The sequence below is a fragment of the Molothrus aeneus genome, chromosome 2, assembly GCF_037042795.1.
Source record: "Molothrus aeneus isolate 106 chromosome 2, BPBGC_Maene_1.0, whole genome shotgun sequence".
Taxonomy (NCBI): Eukaryota; Metazoa; Chordata; class Aves; order Passeriformes; family Icteridae; genus Molothrus; species Molothrus aeneus.
Window position 1 is genome coordinate 55984613 of NC_089647.1, and position 14399 is coordinate 55999011.

The 14399-nt window shown below is 38.1% G+C and overlaps 1 protein-coding gene across 1 annotated transcript in view; it reads left to right on the plus strand.

Moving 5' to 3' along the window:
- The window catches only part of EPSTI1 (epithelial stromal interaction 1), a 55279-nt gene extending 48657 nt beyond the window's left edge, over positions 1–6622 (plus strand). The window contains exons 11-12 of the mRNA XM_066571414.1: positions 4620–4652; positions 5988–6622. The gene's annotated coding sequence lies outside the window, so the exon portion shown is untranslated. The remainder of the gene's footprint in view (positions 1–4619; positions 4653–5987) is intronic.
- Positions 6623–14399: the final 7777 nt, after the last annotated feature.

The window sequence follows — 14399 nt, forward strand, 5'->3', positions numbered from 1 at the left end:
ACATTTCATTTAAAGTCAGTATTTGTAAGAATTTTTGAAGAAAATATATCTTGGCTGTAATCTATTAAATATCCATTAATTTTTTCAACTGTCCTAATGAGACATTAATGTGACTTTGTACAAATGTGAAGTTTGTACATTGTTTAGAATTGCACTTTTCAGTATAAAAAAAAAAGTAATTATATGTATTCCCCATCATGGAATTTTTCATTAGGCTGAAATTCTATTGATGAAAGGACCCTTGTATGAGAATTGAAGAGTTAGGAAGACTGAGAAGCAAAATGATGAGTCTAAGAGAATTTAGTGTGTGTGACAGTGTAGAGGAAGGTGTTTAGTTGATAAAATTTAAAAGCTTGAATTGGATTTGTTGGTGAGGATGTGTATGTTAGCCAGTGAATACCAGGAAGAGTTCAGTTCAAGCATCTCCAAAGTCAAGGCATGGTTAAAAAGCAGTTATTCTTGCTACTGGAGTCTTCCATGTACTGGAAGTGGGAAAAGTGTCTTCATCACTACAAGCTTTGAGCAAGCCCTGGGCTCAGGAGCCTTGTACTGGTTCTTGGTTTGGGTGAGAGGAGACAGGACATGCCGGCTCAAGCTCCCATCAGGTCTATGAGCAGACATTAGCAGCTCTACTGGTCTGAAACACCAAGCATGTCAGGCAGTCCAGAAGCTGGACTGCCAAGTTACAGTCAAGTTACAGATGGAAGCCAAGTTACAGATGTCCAGGCTAGTTAAAGAGTGTGAGTAAGAGAGCACAGTGTATGGCAGGTCTGAGCCACCTCCTGAAGGACAGCATGTCTGCAGATAGCAGAATTAGAGACTGCAGGTGGGACACAGCCACCTGATACAGGGAAAGGGCAAAAGATAAAGTCTGATGGAGGGTGTCTGGTTAACAAAGGCAACAAGGGCACTTTGTGTCTTTTATCCCCATTAGTGTACTGTTTCCTGTACTGTTTAAAGGAAAATGTGTGACACAGCCAAGATCCCCAACATCTTACTCGAGCATCTCCATCAGAGCACCTGCCTTCACCCCTGGAAACCTTGCCATTGTCTGCAGAGGTGGCAGGGCTTTGCCTTTAGCCAGATGCACACACCCTCTTTCACAGGGTGAGTGTTGGTAGCACCAAATGAGTGTGCTCAGCCTAGGCACAGTTTTAACAACAGATGACTATGTGAGGGGTTTTTTTAATATATAAATTCAATTAATGCATCAATACAAATGGAATAAAACCCCATGTATGGAAGTGATAATGTCCTACTCTGTTATTTACTTAATGACTCCCAAAGAGCCTGCCTTCTATTGGGTAATGCTAGATCTATTTTTCCTTTATGTTATGACGTGAGATTTGAAGCCAAAACAGAGAAGGAAAAGATTAAAATATGAAAGAATATGTCATAATGGACAGGAATTAAAAATGGGTATTGCTAACAAGTACAAGAAAGAAAAATAATCTCTCAAAAGATAGGCTGGAGGCAGCAATCTTAGTGTCTTTGATTATACCAAGATTCTTCTCCTTTCCTTTGGGATTTAAAAAAAAAAGAGCTGAACTCCAGGCAGGGCTTACAAGTAATGTAGTCTGCAGCCAGGCATTTTACATTACAAGGAAGCTAACTGAAACAGGTCCGACTATATACTAAGATTAAAAGAAGGTAAAAAAGTTCCCAAAGTAAAGACCTGAAGGTAATTTTTGAGCCTCTTCCATCTGTGCAATGGCACCAAAGAGGAAATATTTGTTCTCTTTCCCGCTTGTATTTTTTTCCCTGTTTGAACTCTTTACAGTCACAAAAACTTCACACTTAACAGAAACTGAATGTTGTACTCTATTGTTGATGTATCTACTCTATTTTTCACTGTTGGTTCTATTAGCCTGGTTTCCTAAATAAATGAAGTTTGTATGATCACGCTGTCTGTGTGCATGTAATAAGATTTCCCAGCTGCTGGCCAATCTTAGCCAAATTTAAAAGGGATTATAAGTCTCAGAGATAATTAAATTTCTGTGTGTTTTGTGAAAAGCAGTGACTAGCATAGGAGACAGCCTAAAACAGTGCCCATTCTGAGGGGTGGTGCATTCTCTGCATTGTTTGACTGCAGCTCTCTGGCAGGTCAGCGTGGGCACAGCTCCAGAGCAGCTGCAGCTCTGCCCTGCTTTCCTGGGGACTAGGGGATTCAGAAAGGAACATGATATCACCAATGACATGGAGAAAAGGGGAGGAGCCTGAATATATTGTGTATGTCTGGGAAGAGGGCAGGAGAGCAATTACATTGTCCAATTGTCCCCTAAGCAATAGGAAATGAGTTTTCATTAATTCAAATCCCCTCCAGACATTTTGTGTTTTATTAGGAATATTTATAAGCTGTTATATCAAGAAGGATCTTCATGACTGTAATTTCTCCTGCCTTTTTGATTATAAATGCCAGGGCACTCTCTGGGTGGCTTTTTAGTTTCCATTTTTAATGGGAAAACAACATAATGAAGTTCCACTTCTATCTATGACCTACTGCACCCTTGAGAAAGCCCTGAGTCTTGCTGTATGCTATCAAGAAAGTTTTAATGCCCTTTGTACTGCCTTTGGAATAAGGATAAACCTTTCAAGATAGGAGGATAAGAAAATTACCATTGTCCTTTCAATATCCAAGTTTAATAAATAAGATCATATAATGGAATCACAGAATGGTTTGGGTTGGAAGGGACCTTAAAGATCATCAAGTTCCAACCCTGCTACAGGCAAGGACACCTTCCACGAGATCAGGTTGCTCAAAGCTCCAGACAACTTGGCCTTCAGCACTTCCAGGGATGGGGCATCCACAGCTTCTCTGGGCAACCTGCTGCAGTATTTCACCACCCTCACAGTAAAGATTTTCTTCCTAATTTAATCATGATTCATCTGGGACTTAGAACTGAGACAGTATTAGTTCACTGTTTTGGCACAAATGATCAGTAAAGCATTTTTGTTGTTACAAAAGAATAACTTTTAAACAGTTGCACATTTTGTTATTCAATGCCTCATGAGATTTGCCCATATCCAAATATGTCGGGATTTGCAGAGACCAAAAGCTAATGCATGGCAAGCCTGTAACAGAGACCTTGTTAATTTTTTGCATGAAAATGGGGCACTGTCAAGTACCCTTTTGTTTATTCTGTAAATGGGGAGAGGTCACATTGTGAACATATGAAATTTATAGGTCTACTCTTCTTCAATTAAATACTAGTTGTCTTGCTGAAACTCTCTGAGCCATAGCAAACCCAGAATCTAGAAGGCAAGGTGACATATTACATCCTCCTGTCTCATGTCTCCATTATAGCCAGTGTGATGCATAAGAATGAGAAATGCTCCCTCGAGTGCTGACTCTGCTCTTTCAGTGGATGCATAATTCTAGATATTTGCTGTGCAAAGCAACTATGCCCTGAATACACAGGTGTAGTGGGACAGGAAACCCCATTCTCTTCCTTTCCCATGTGCAGAACAGGAACTCAATGAGATGCTGGATAAATTTGTTTTGAGGAAATATGATTTACGGATAAAACTATTTTGAATAAACATGGTTTGGGGGTTTGCACTTTGTTTAGTTCTTGCAGCATGACCCATGGGAAAGTTTCTTTGGAGTCTCAACCAGCACTTGATTTATGCTGTTTGTGACCAGTTGAAGAGGGAACAAGTCATGAAGTTTACTGTTGCACAGCAAAAAGAGCCCCAGCTCAAAGGCCCCTGAAGTCACAAGGCCAGCATGCATGTCACAGGTTTTTGTAAACAATCTGTCTTTAATATACTTTCAGAAGGATCAAGTTGCACTAAAAATGCTGCTTTCCCAGAACAAAGAAAACGCTTTTACTTAACATGGGAATATTGAGAAAAGAATATTTGTATAAGAAGGTTCCAGAATGCAATCCGCAATGGTTACATTTGTTTAAATGAATAATGTGATTTGCTAACTTAGCTTTAATCTGGTTAGTCTATGTACAATCTGAGTTTAAAAGGTTATTAATTTGTTTCCTAAAACTGGTTGTTTTCTTGTTTGTTAGGTTTTTTCTTTTTACTGAAAGTAACATGCTTGTCTTTCCTGGCAGAAAATATAGAAAATACTTAGAAGAAGTATCAGCATCAATAAAGGGACATCAGATGAGTAGGTCCAGGCAGGCTATAGCTCAGTTTAGTGACTTAGCTCTGGCAAGGCTGTCAGACATCATATGCAGATGTGTTTCCCCTGCCTTGATCTTGAGCCAATCATTCTTTGCTTTGAGAATCCTAAATGAGAATAGTGGCAGTCTAGGCAGAAACAGAAGAAACTTCTCACTCTTTCCAATTGTTTGAGGTTAAGGATTGAAGAATCTGAAGATATTTGAAATACTTCTAGATTTTTTTTTCCCAGCAGAAGCAAGATATGTTTATCTCTTGAGTCAATACATCCTGCTATTTATTTAGAATTCAAATCAAAGATGTTTCTTTCTAGGACTGGAATCTTGGAGAAGAGTTTGCTTGTTATTTTAAGTGGAGTTTCAAAACAACTTCAAATAATCAAGAAAGCACCACACAGATAACTATAATTCCTTGCATGAATATGTGATTGTATTGCACATTGTACATTGTACTGTACTAATGCACTTTTTATTTTTATCCAGGAGTCAAACTACTTGGAATAAAGGAGGAGCAAGGTAGGAATAATGGATTTGTTCTTTTTAGGACCAATGTCAGTATTAATTTAGTTTTGAATTTGACATTTCATTATGACAATTTTTGTAGTTTAATTTTGAAACAATACGAGAAGGGATCTTAAAAGAAATGCATTCCAACTCTGTGTTTGGAGGCCATGCAATGGCACATATCTAATCTGAAACATAATTTTTGTAAAGAATTGCAGAGCATGTATTGCAGTAAGAAGAGCTGATGATGGCATTGAAGGCATCTTCTGGGAGTGCCTTGATATTTAGGCTAAAACTTCATTACAGCCATGTTCCTGCATCATAGACTGTGCCTAGATAAAGCTGAATGTGGCTGGGAGTGCAGGAGTGACTTAGTAAACTTTCAGTGTTCTTAAGTGAAATTGGGCCCTCTGCATTAAAATGTTCTTTTCTTAAGACTCACTGCATCTGTGCTCCTTTCTGAAAGGGGTTCCCTACTCTAATTCTCAATTCTGATACAACTATGTCTGCAGAGCCTTTACTTCCAGGGTTGGAAACTTTTGAAGCAAATTCAGGAACTGGCAAAGATTATTTGTTCCTTAGGAGATGGGTTTGACATAACTTTTTTTTTTTTGAGACCTTGCATTTTATGAAAAGGAATTTAAAATAATCAAACTTTTAAAAGCCCCTTGCTTCCAACCCTTCTCCCACAGATCTAGATATGAGACTTCATCATTTGCTACTCCAATGTTATGTTAGTACTTCTACAGCAGGGCTTTATTCTGAAGACAGTATCTAAATAATATTGTTGGTTTCCCATGACTTGTCTTTTCAGTTTTATAAGAAGTAAAATTTTTATTAAAAATTTACTCAAATTCACTCAAGAAATGATAATGTGTAGATAAAGGCAATTCCCTGGAGGGGCATAAATGGCTATTTTTTGCAGTCCACAGTTCTACTACGTTTTATAAGCTGTGGACAGCTGAAGGACTTCAACACATTGGATCCTTTGGTATTGGTATAATACCAATAATGTATTTACATATGAACTGTACAAGAAATATGGACTGGTGTATTTTTAAGCCTTGTTTTTCTGTTGTTCTTAAAACACATTTCAGCCTGCTATGTCAATATATTGTTCAAAGAGTTACTAATATGTCTGCAGATAATTAGGACATTTTGTGAATTAAATTTACAAAAAGATAGAAATCCCTTCATGAAGCCTTTGCATAATTAAAAGCTAAAACCTGTTGGAAGAAAGGGAAGACTTTATTTTCCAGTGGAATTAATTCTTAAGAAGTTGACTTTGAATTTTGTTTTTGTTGTAAAAGATAAATTTTAATTCTTTTTTTCTTGCTCTTGTTACAGGTTATTGCAGAAATATTCACTTTTATCTGGCCTAGGCCAAATTACTTCATAAAAGCTCCAAGAAACTGCTCTTTATTGTGAATCTGTTCTTACCCTGACTTCAGCTGCACACCCTCTTCATGAGCATCTGCAGAGACTGGTTTCTAGCTGTCTTTATTCATGCATACATATTTGAAACAGCTGATTATGAAAGTTCTATTTAATTTTTAATAAGAATATGTGTAAATTTTTTTTCTAAATTGTTTTGCCTCATGGAGAATGTAATTATCCCAGTCTTCACAATCTCTGAAAAAAAAGACATAAGTGACTGTAGAAACTGCAGTATATCTGTGTTTACTTGCTGCTCTTTATCCAGAAAAAAAAACATTTCAGAGACAATCTAAAAAAGCAGGTAGAGAGGGTTTTTTTGGGAAGAGAAGGAGAAATGTTGCTGGGGTTTTGTTTGTTTGTTTGTTTTCTGTTTGTTCTTGTGGAAGTTTTGTGAAATTATTTTACTCTTGTACTCAATAGCAGACACTCAAGAAGAAAAATGTGCATTGTAGACAGTATCTTTTAAATAAGTTCTTAGAAAAATACATAACATGAAAGAAAGAAATAAAGCTTGAAATAAAACTGAAATGTGTTTGATCTCTTCACACCTTTTGTGATATGATGTAGTGTCTTTTCTCTTTGTTTTACCATGGTAACTTCTGTTACAGGAGTGGGGAGCACTACTCCACCATTAGCTTTAGTTTTCTGCTTTTCTTTGTCCCTCTAGTCCAGTGGAATTTAATTTGTGTCTCCCTGTCTCTGAGACAGATGACAACCTTTTAATGCTTTCTAAAAGTCATCATATATGACCAAGGTACTTCTAATGTAAAAGAAGGTTTCACAGTGCATATTACATAAACCACGCAGAAAAGAAAAAGTATCTGTGGCATTTGCAATTATGTCTTAGGCTGAGTTAAAGGTCTCCAGGGTAATTTTGTTCAGCATGCAGGCATGATATTTTTCTATCACCCTTGCAATATGGAAACTTCATAATGAGTCACCTGAAGGTTTTTTTGAACCACGGATGTTGCGATGTTTACTGTCCCTTGTGGGACACTCTGTAGCAGTCTTTGGCTCAAACAATTACTCAAATCTCTCATGTTGCTAGCTAGCTGATGTTCATAGGGAATGCTGGAGATTTGGCAATATTTTCTGGTTTAGCCTTTTTTAGGTAAAAATTCCTGGGAAGATTCCTTGGGAAGACTTTTCCATACCTACACAGTGGTACTGTATAGGAAGTGGTATTTGGCTGTGTCATTGGACTTCTTCTTTGGAAATTAAATTTACCTCTCTCTCCAAGAAATCCCTCACCTGGCCTCCTTTGGTAGATATTAGTGCTGGGGCTAAACATCTGCAGAGTGGGCAATATATACATGCGTATACATATATTTAAATGGAAATGTCTTTGCTGTGGTCAGACCCTGGTATTGTACTCTAATGGGACTCACACTTGTAGGTGGTCTTTTTGAAGCAGTGAACCCAAAGGCTGAGTGGGAGGGGAAGTTACCATTGTTCCCAACAAGCCGAAATTCAGTCTGTGTTGCTATGTTTCTATATACGAAAAAGAACTTTTTATTAACCTGCTACTTTCACATTCAGGAGCAGTGATGGCAGGTCACCTTGAATAACCTCTTCCATTAAGCTTTTTTGCTTTCTTTTGGCTGTCTTCAAAGTGCTTCCCCTTATCCAGCCTTTCAATCTCTTTTTTGAAATGCTGTCTACAAACTATTTCTGACATTAACTATTCCAGCCCTTTTAATGGACAAATATCAGAATTTTCCTTCCCCTATCTTTCTGACAGAACAAACAAATCTTTATGAACAGTGGCCCAGGAAGTGTCTTTGACAGCCATGCCCTGCAATGGAGATGATAAGAAGTTACATCCATCCACAAATTTGTGTTAGCAGGATGTCTGGAAAAAAGCAGTTCTTATCCTGTTGGAAAGCTTCCAGTAGTTCAGAATTACCACCTCCATACACACATACCCTGCCCAAACTGTAAGGCTGAGAGGAAAGGGATGTTATGACATCTCTTTACAGGCATTATAATGAAATAAAGTGGTGGTAGAGGGGGAAAACAGCTTCAGGTTTGTCAAGAGTTAGGAACTGATAGCTGGACATCTTTTCTATCTACTTGTTAAACATTTGATAAAGGTTTTCAAACTCAAGTAGTTTCTCTAGTTACAACTTACACAAACCAAACTAATTATCTTTGTACTGTTGCATAAAACCAGATTTTATTTCTGCATAACAGTAAATAGAGAGTTTTGGGGTTTTGTTTTGTTTTGTTTTCAAATTGTTGTTGATAACAATATAATTTACACTGATGATCTCCTTGTTTATTTTAGAAAAAAACTTTCCAGCAGGGAATTGCGTGTCTGGAAGCTGCAGGAGGAAATCCCCTTGCTTTTTCATTGCTGAGTCAAATTCATTTTAACAAACTGACTGAACCATTATGATCAGCTATTCTGAATTCCAATATAACTTGACAGCAAGAGTCCTATGTTTAGATTTTATGGTCTGCCTAAATCAGAAACTACCTTCCTATGAAGAAATGTAGCATTTATTTAAGGACTTACAAGCCTGATTCTCTGTTATGTACCCAAGAGTTGTTCCAATGGTTTATCTATTCCTACTTTTAAAAATATCTCCCTGACTTTATGAAACTTACCAAATTTCATAAGCCTGTTAATGAATTTTCTTAAGCATTTACTTGGTAAATTATAGTTTTCTGCTCCTGAGACTCTTCTTTTTCTTAATGTGCAGAATTTGGACTGCTTCATTCAATTTACAGGTTTTGTTCAGCTTTTATTTTAAAAATAATCCATTTTTGAAGAAAGCCTTTGATGCAATGGGATTTGGTGTAACTGTATCTTCTTTTTGGTATGTGCCCCACTACTCAGACACTAAGGCAGAATATTATAAGCTACTAGAAAGGGAGTTAATCCATAGCTTATATTTTATGGTATTCATCCATGTTCAGGTCACGCCTCTGCATCAAGAAATTCAAATCCCCGTCTCCTGTCTTGGAGAACATTTTAACCACCAGGTTCTTTAGAGCAGTTCTCAGCACCCAGGCTATGCTGACTCTTCTGCTTTATGCAAAAGAATAGAAATTCATGTGAAATGAGAATGCAACGTGGCTTTATCCGTTCCAGGAGCTGGATGTTACTGCTGTGTCCCAGGCCATGGCTCTGCTCCCCATCACAGTCTTTGGAGCTCTGAGCAACCTGCTCTAATGCAAGGTGTCCCTGTTCATGGCATGTGTTTGGAACTGATGATCTTTAGGACCCCTTCCAACCCAAACCATTCCATGGCTCTATGATTCTAGTGGCTCACTCACATTGACTCTCTTTGATAAGAGAGCAGACTGAGAGAGCTGTGACTGTTCAGCCTGCAGTATATAAGGCTCAGAGGGCTCTCATACATGCGAGTAAATATTGGGAAGGGGGGGAGTGGTGAAGGACATTCATTCAGGTGCCCAACAACAGGACAATGGGCACAAGTTAAAAACCAGAAAATTCTACTTAAATACACAAGCTTTTTTTTTCTTTCTTTTTTTTTTTTTTTTTAATAGCTTATCAGGCAGTGTCACAGGTTGCCCGGAGAGGCTGCTGAGTTCCCATCCCTGGACTGTCCTGAGCAACCTGCCATCAGTGACCCTGCTCTGAGCAGGACTGGATGCTGTAGCAGCCATGGGCAGGCACTCAGCTGAAGCTGACATCGTTAGTAGAGGTGAGAGCTTTCACTGTGACTGTCACTGGGTAGAAATGGAAGCTTGAAATGAGAAAATTCACCTGAGGTTCTTCAGTCTCTCATTAAAGACTTTCCAAATTTCAAACCATTCTAGGGATTTCATCTGAACTCTCTGATCTGCTCTCATTAAAAAGAGTGGGTTTATTTCTTGCCAACATTAATTCATTTTTTTTATTTCACTTTGAGTCCCCATTCCCTGTTCCTAGCTGTTTGATCTTTGCACTTAGCTCCTTAATTAAAAGAAGGCAAGCCAGCTTTTCCTGCTGCCTGGACCTCTCTCTAGGAGCTATCTTTATCTCTCATTCGGTTAGCGCCAATCACAGTCTTTACCACCAATTTCTCTTTCCTTCCCTCCCAATCCATGAACTCCCTTGAACTATATTTGGGTAAGAAACCCTAACAGAAATGTTATTTTTGAAAGATGATTTCCATTTAGTATTTTATTTTAAAGTCTCTCTAGCAAATTCTCAATTTTCTTATCTAGACTTTGAAGTTTGAGTAGTTCTTTATTTTTATATAAGAAAGTCATATGGCCTTGTATAACTCTTCTCTTTTAACAAATGCACATTTTGTCAGACTGGAAATCCCACCATAAATGCGACTCCTACCTATTCAAACTTAAATCTTTCATTAAGCCATGTTGTCTGGTATTAATTATGCTGTTCACCCTTAATTCTTTATTGAGCACATCCTCATTTGCTTTCCTAAGATTTTGCCCTGGGTAAGCATTAAATTGACAGACCTAAAGTTAGTTTTTCAGCACATTATCCTTCGGAAACATTGAAAAATTTATTTCCTTTAGTTCAATCTTTTGGACAGTCACCATATCTCAGAGGATTTATCCAGTATCCTGCTTTGAAAACAGTGTTTTTACAATCTCATCAGTTTATACACCTACAGCCAGCGGTCCAAGTTCTCTTTGTTGATATTTAGTAACTCACTCCTCTACTAAAGGAATAAAAAAATATATATTTCCCTATTCCCATCTTAAATAGTCATCTGTCTGTTTCTCAGAAATAAATATATGTGTACGTTACTATCAGAAATGAGGATTTTGCATTTTTGCCTCTTCCCTGGCACAGTGATGGCTGTGGAGCTAATCTGTGGGGGTGGCAGAGTTTCTGTGCTGGTGTTCCTTTGATCTCTGCCTGGAGTGGGGTGTTTTCACAGCCGTGGTACATGACTGGTGGCCACTGGAGAAGCAGGGTATTTCATTATTGTAAAATTTCATCCTCACAGAAGATAAGCTTTCAATAGCCACCTTCCATATTTACTCCCCCAAGGAAAAAGTTAAGTCTTGGGTTACAAAGGCAAAAACTAAAGTTATGAAAAGAAAAAAAATAACAAATGCAGTCTCAGCATAGCTCTGATAACAAAGGTCTTATCCAACTAACTTCAAAGGTGTGAGTAATACCACAGCTCAGCAGCCAAGAGCAGAACAGCCAGGTTGAATCTTTACAACCAATTTCTTAGCTGGTTGGTTCAATTGAATATAATCAATAAAAAAGCTAGGGAAAAAAAGCATTTATCACCTTAAGAATCTACAATTTCCTCCCTAATGTAAACTATCCTATACTATTTCTTGCTCTGCTTTTGTGGAGAGACTCCACTGCTATTGACACTCTCTCCCTTCTATTATTTTTTCGTTTTTTTTTTTTTAACGTACAGAAAACTTGTTGGCATGCTTGATTTGTATTTAGTTTGTTTCACCACTGAAATGCTTCCTCCATCTTCATGGAGCCTGGTAAACAGATGTTGTGCTGTTTTAGCACATCTTGAAGGTCAGCAATTGCTAGCACAGCAGAGACCAGAGCCTTCAATCCTAGAACTGGCCTGCTTGCCTTTATTCACATACCTGATCCAACCATATTTGAGTAAAACAAAGACACTTGTTACAATGAACTAATCTGGACCTTTTACTGGGCGTTAATATAAGTGCAAACTTTGCAAAGGTAAAACCTGTAATACACAAGGAACTTTCTCAGATTAATTTCATCCAGTGTGCCCAAATTCTTTTTAACCTGAATAAAATGGAAAACAAATAAACAGGAAAAAAATCAGGAAAAAAAAAACCAAAAAACCCAGGCTACAAAACCAAATCAATAAAAAAAACCCAACCAAATTCCAGAGGCAGGAACTGGTTTAGTTTGGCAGGCTAAATTTTTTTTTGATTAACCTTTATTTTACATGGCTTTTCAGAAGTTCTGCTGTACCTTTTCACTCTGGATCAATTCTGATTAATATTCTGTTCTCTTGAACTTTTTTCCCTGTATGTGAGATCAAAACTCCAAGTGCCAATTACTTAACTCTTTAAATCAATGACTCTCTTGGCTCTCCTAAAAAAAAAAAAAAAGACTGTTTGAAGCAGTGATTCGTTCTGCTTTCTCTGTTTAATCTGAAAAAATGCATTACTTGCTCTTTGCTCACTGATAATTTTCTCCAGCAGAAGGAAATAAAAAATATTTTAACTGGAATAGCTTAAAGTGATAATAAAAAACCACAGCCATAAAGATAAAATAATTTAATATAGAGATTCAATGTGATTACTCTCTTACAAGTTTCAGCTCCTTTTGACTTCAAGTAGGATGGCCAGCACTTGGGTATCCTGCAGGTTACCACAAAATGGACCTGCAGAAAGGACAACTTTGAAGACTTAAGAGTGGGTCTGTGGGCTAATGATCAAGTACTGAAAACAAATGCTACTGTGTTAGCATTTTTCAAAATCTATGATTCATAGAAGATGTCTCTCTTACTGGTTTTATTTCAGTTCTAACAGAGGTAGCAGTAATCGTTACAGCAGTCTTCTAATGGTGTGAGACAGAATAAAGTGCAAAGGAATGTGGAACACAGATATGGAGGTGGTACAAGTAGACCTCATATAGGTTCGTAGGAGAAGAAAACACAAGTTGTTCCTGAAAGAGTAGTTTATTTTCTCTTCCAAGGAGTGTTTTTACTGAGGAAACGATTCAGTTTTCTGAACTGTCTGGAGAGCAGATCTGTGGAGCCATCTGTTAGGGGATCTTTGACACCTAAGATGAATCAGCCTCTGAGAATGTCTGTCTGTCTTTTCTTTCTATGGAGAGAATACCAATGATCTCTACAGACTATGTTCCTAAATTTTTGATTATGTGAATCCTAACTAGAATAGCTAAGAAAAGTTATTTACTTGCAGCATATTCCCATAGTTGCAACCATGTGTGTAGTCCTGGACCCTTTCTAAAAAATTGCTTTCACAAATAAACACAAGGGTTTTCCAGGAGGTTACAGCACTCCACAAATTGTTATCACAAATTGGTCTTTCAGGCAAGTAAAGGGTTCAGAGTTAAAAATTGAGGCCTTGGCACTAATTGATATCTATTAGCTGAAATCATATGTTGATACTTGTGGCAGTTTAAGCTTAAGGGCCATCTGAGATTAGAAAACTATTGTGTGAGTACACAGCATGTACATGGCTGTTTGCTGAGAGCCCTGGACCCAACAAGGCTGTGTTTAAACAGACAAGACTGTGGGCAGGGGAATGGAAAACAGAATACAGTGACACTCGTGTGTGTGTGTATATCTATCTATCTATCTATCTATCTATCTATCTATCTATCTATCTATCTATCTATATCTCTGTACACATTAAATAAATTCTGTGATCCTACATTTAGCACCACTGAGAAGCCCTGGAGTGGGATTTAGAGGAAGAAGTACTGACTATGGCTAACTGGAATCTTCCCCTTTCCAGCCTTTCTATAGCCTGCAGAGGGGCCTCTGCCATTGATAGGCTTTGATTCACATCCCAACTTGAAGACACCTAGGCAGGGTGAAGCCTTGAGAAGATGATGTGTTACGATTTTATGGTTGCTAAAAAACTTTTCCATCCCTGAGACACCTTGCTTCACTTGCCAGGCATCCATTTGAGGGAGACAACACCCCACATAAATACCATGTACCAGTACTGAGGTACTGTCACTTGATACACTATTTCATCCTAAAGGCAATATAGGCCACACAGGCATATAAGATACCTTGAATCTGACATATTTTAAATAAATATGTATGGTCAGATCATAAAGAGGGATTAATCGGTATAACCTTGCTGAAATTGGGTCCCTTAAGCTGCACCAGTTACATATCTCAATGCCAGTAACTCTGAGCAGCTGAGTTTCATGAGTGCAAGGAGTCACACAATTGCTTCCAGGCTGGGGGGAATCGCAGACACCCCCAATGCCAGATTGGGCTGGCAACAGATTTAATAGTGGGAATCCTTTCAGCAACCTACAGCCTACTGCTACCACACCTGCTCACACCTCCTAAACACATCAACTGTGACACACTGTGGGTGCCAAAGCAGTGGGATCATGCAGAACAGTAAAGGAGATACTGGAGATGCCCACGAGGTCAGTGAAATGCCAAGGCACGGCCTGATCTCTGTTGCAGCTAAAGCCCACAAACAATGGCAGAATCAGCCCTTGTGTTTAATTGCAAAAAAACATTGACTGCAGAGCTGTGAGGCCAAAGATTTGGCTGTTAATGTTCAACCCTTCCACATGTCAGAGGAAAAGGCCAGTAGTGTTATGTGCTAATAGCTCCCAGAAGTGAGGAGTTAGTCTTTTCTGTGAACACCTCCTTGCTAATGGAT